This window comes from Colobus angolensis, unplaced genomic scaffold (genome assembly GCF_000951035.1).
Source record: "Colobus angolensis palliatus isolate OR3802 unplaced genomic scaffold, Cang.pa_1.0 Scaffold560, whole genome shotgun sequence".
Taxonomy (NCBI): Eukaryota; Metazoa; Chordata; class Mammalia; order Primates; family Cercopithecidae; genus Colobus; species Colobus angolensis.
The window spans coordinates 77,563-81,987 of record NW_012119155.1 but is presented as its reverse complement, the minus strand read 5'-3'; the positions used below and the strand labels follow the sequence as shown (position 1 = coordinate 81,987).

The 4,425-nt window shown below is 44.7% G+C and overlaps 1 pseudogene across 1 annotated transcript; it reads left to right on the top strand.

Annotated features, from left to right (window-relative positions):
- The first annotated feature begins 3,690 nt into the window (after nt 1-3,690).
- Nucleotides 3,691-4,425, top strand: LOC105525855 (annotated as a pseudogene). The gene has a single exon (XR_001003988.1). The product of XR_001003988.1 is annotated as a translationally-controlled tumor protein pseudogene (transcript).

The window sequence follows — 4,425 nt, the reverse complement described above, 5'->3', positions numbered from 1 at the left end:
CGCGCTATTGGCTGCCCCGGGCCGGCTGGAGGCCTCGTGGTGCAGCTGCGCACCTGGGGCTGGGACCTGTAGGACTGACCCGCTTAGGCTGCAGGTCTGGTGTGTGGACCGAGATTTCCGGGAAGACCGCACAGGGCCTTCCTCACATAAGCCTGTCACTTGAGCCGTGGGATTATGAGTGAATTTTGTTCATGGTACTACTTTTAGTTAACAGGGTGGTCATTTAAATTAGGACAAATGTGGGTCCAAACTGCAACATTATTACTCTGTAGGTGTATAATCCAAGAGCAGACACTTTATTATTATTACTGTTATTTATTTATTTATTTATTTGAGACAGGGTCTCACTCTGTCACCCAGGTTGGAGTAGACATGGGCATCTAACTGTGTTGCCTCCAGGGAGGCAGAGGTTGCAGTGAGTCGAGATCACGCCACAGCACTCCAGCCTGGGAGACTAAGCAAGACAACGTCTCAAAAAAAATAAAATAAGATAAATAAAACAGTGACACACAATAAGGACTCAATGAACATTACCTATTGTTAAGAATGATAAAAACCGAGGCCACATGTCAGCCACCTGAGGCTGCGTCATATATTTATTTATTTGTCAAATAATAATAATAACAATTATAAGAATGATGAAAACCGGGCGCAGTGGCTCACTCCTGTAATTCCAGCACTTTGGGAGGCCGAGGCAGATGGCATGAGCCTAGGAGTTCGAGACCAGCCTGGGCAACATGGCAAAACCTTGTCTCTACAAGTAATTTTAAAATTAGCTGGGTGTGGTGGCAGTTGCCTGTAGTCCCAGCTACTTGGGAGGCTGAAGTGGGAGGATCGCTTGAGCCTGGGAGGCAGAGGTTAGAGTAAGCAATGATCTTGCCTCTGTACTCTAGCCTGGGCAACAGAGTGAGACCCTCATCAGCTCAAAAAACAAAAAAAAAAACAAATACAAAAAAAATTTTTTTTTGAGACAGCGTCTCAAAAAAATACAAATACAAATTAAAGATACTAGGTTTTAGTCTCCCAGTTGAAAATAAGAGATTTTCCTCCCCTCCTTTTTCTTTGAGCATTTACTTTTGAAAACTTGTAACTGTTTTCTTCTCTATTTGAAATCTGCGTAAATCTTTTCGACACTAGATAGGCCTTTTGTCAACTTTTTGACCTAGGAATGTCTTCCTCAAGGAACTGAAATGTAAACAGCAAGGTAGAAACAGCACTGATATCTCCCAGTTTCTGTGGGAGGGTAGAAGCCTAATTTTGGTGGTCTTCCTGCCCCAAATTGCAAAACCACTTTCTGTCATAAAGATATGAGTTTTCTTTTCCTCTAGATAAAGCCAAATAGGATGAACTATATGTGACAAAGTGTACTGTCAAGTCCTCTTGTTTGAGGACTAATTATGGTTTATCTTGGAAAATATGTATGTATTGAGTTCTATCTGCTTGGCTATATAAGGGGGTGAGATTTCTTTCTGTCTTTGCAATTTCTTAGCAGATTGCCTGTGATGCGTTTCATTTTCCGGCTTAATGCTTTATACAATACTAAAGTGTTTTCTTTTTCACTAGCTTTGTGAAGAACACTTCTGGATTGGGAGAAAATTTTGTTTTAAATTATATTTTTCGACCAGGCATGGTGGCTCACGCCTGTAATGCCAGCACTTTGGGAGGCCGAGGCGGGAGGATCACCTGAGGTCGGGAGTTTGAAACCAGCCTGACCAATACGGAGAAACCGCATCTCTGCTAAAAATACAAAATTAGCCAGGCATTGTGGTGTGCGCCTGTAAATCCCAGCTACTCGGGAGGCTGAGGCAGGGGAATCAGTTGAACCCGGGAGGCAGAGTTTGCAGTGAGCTGAGATCGCACCATTGCACTCCAGCCTGGGCAACAAGAGAAAACTCCATCTAAAAAAAATTACCCAGGCATGGTGGTGGGTGCCTGCAGTCCCAGCTACTCAGGAGGCTGAGGCATGAGAATTGCTTGAATCCGGGAGGTGGAAGTTGCAGTGAGCTGAGATGGAGCCACTGCACTCCAGCCTGGCGACAGAGTGAGACTCCATCTCAAAAAAAAAAAAAAAACAAAGTATATTTTTCTGGCCAGGCACTGTGGCTCATGCCTGTAATCCCAGCACTTTGGGAGGCCCAAGCAGGCAGATTACTTGAGGTCAGGAGTTAAGAGACCAGCCTGACCAATATGATGAAACCCCGCCTCTACTAAAAATACAAAAATTAGCCAGGCGTGGTGGCATGCCCCTGTAATCCCAGCCACTTGAGAGGCCAAGGCAGGAAAATTGCTTGCACCCAGGAAGCAGAGGTTGCAGTGAGATCAAGCCATTGCACTCCAGCCTGGGCAACAAGAGCAAAACTCATCTCAAAAAAAAAAAAGTTATATTTTCCAAAGAAGATCTATCATTATCTTATTTTGCAGATGAGAAAATTGAAACTCAGATAACTCACAATCACAGAGTGTGATGGAGCCCAGATTCATATTGAAGGCTGTTTCTGAAAGCTAGATTGGTGTCCATAATGCCACATGACAAAGGAAGCCTGGAGCTTGGCATGACACATAGTAGATGCAGAAGAAAGAAAGTCTGAATATTAGAGATGTGGCCGAATGCAGTGACTCACGCCTGTAATCCCAGCACTTTGGGAGGCCAAGGCAGGCGAATCACTTGAGGTCAGGAGTTCAAGACCAGCCTGGCCAACATGGTGAAACCCCGCCTCTATTAAACTTACAAAAAAAAAAAAATACCTGGGCGTGGCGGCGGGCACCTGTGATCCCAGCTACTCAGGGGGATGAGGCAGGAGAATCGCTTGAACCCAGGAGGCAGAAGTTGCAGTGAGCCGAGATCGCGCCATTGCACTCCAGCCTGGGCAACAGAGCAAGACTGCATCTCGAAATAGTAATAGTAATACTAATAAGGGTGTTCAGCACTTTGGGAAGCTGAGGTGGGCGGATTATGAGTCAGGAGATTGAGACCATCCTGGCTAACACGGTGAAACCCCATCTCTACTAAAAATACAAAAAATTAGCCGGGCGTGGTGGTGGGCACCTGTAGTCCCAGCTACTCGGGAGGCTGAGACAGGAGAATGGCATGAACCCGGTTGGTGGCGCTTGCAGTGAGCCGAGATCGCACCACTGCACTCCAGCCTGGGTGACAGAGTGAGACTCTGTCTCAAAAAAAAAAAAAAAAAAAAAAACAGGAAAAAGAAAAAAAGAAATATAGCTTTAGTTTTTTTTCTATACCCAAACAATTTTAAGCCCTCATTTTGCCAAGCATCTTGAGCTTGCTCTCAATCAAGTCGTGGTCTTCCCCACTCTTCTTGGTGTTACATCTAAGTTCTAAGGGTCAGTTAGTGCCAAGGCATGGCCTGGGGTAAGGGGCCTCTGTGTCAACTTCTGTGCACATTAACAGCCATGGCGCCTTCCTGGCCTTGGTGTCTGTGGTCTTTAGTCACTTGTCCACTGTTGTGTACTCTTCCATCACCTAGTCTCTTCTGCCCTGTAAAGCACAAAGAAGATCACATATTTGACAAAGGACTCATATCCAGAATACGTGAAGCACTCTCAAAATTAAACACTAAAAAACAAATAATAGCTTTTTTCCTCCCGCTCCCCACTGCCCTTGAGCTCCGCTCTGGGAGTTTCGGGCTCCTGCTAAGCTAGCGCCGCCGTCCTCTCCCTTCAGTCGCCATCATGATTATCTACCGGGACCTCATCAGCTACGAGGAGATGTTCTCCGACATCTACAAGATCCGGGATATTGCTGACGGGCTGTGCTTGGAGGTGGAGGGGAAGATGGTCAGTAGGACAGAAGGTAACATTGATGACTCGCTCATTGGTGGAAATGCCTCCGCTGAAGGCCCCAAGGGCGAAGGTAGGGAAAGCACAGTAATCACTGGTGTCGATATTGTCATGAACCATCACCAGCAGGAAACAAGTTTCACAAAAGAAGCCTACAAGAAGTACATCAAAGATTACATGAAATCAGTCAAAGGCAAACTTGAAGAGTAGAGACCAGAAAGAGTAAAACCTTTTATGACAGGGGCTGCAGAACAAATCAAGCTAATTTCAAACATCCTTGCTAATTTCAAAAACTACCAGTTCTTCATCGGTGAAAACATGAATCCAGATGGCATGGTTGCTCTATTGGACTACTGTGAGGATGGCGTGACCCCATATATGATTTTCTTTAAGGATGGTTTAGAAATGGAAAAATGTTAACAAATTTGGCAATTACTTTGAATCTGTCACCTGTCATCATAACTGGCTTCTGCTTGTCATCCACACAACACCAGGACTTAAAACAAATGGGACTGATGTCATCTTGAGCTCTTCATTTATTTTGACTGTGATTTATTTGGAGTGGAGGCATTGTTTTTAAGAAAAACATGTCATGTAAGTTGTCTAAAAATAAAATGCATTCAAACT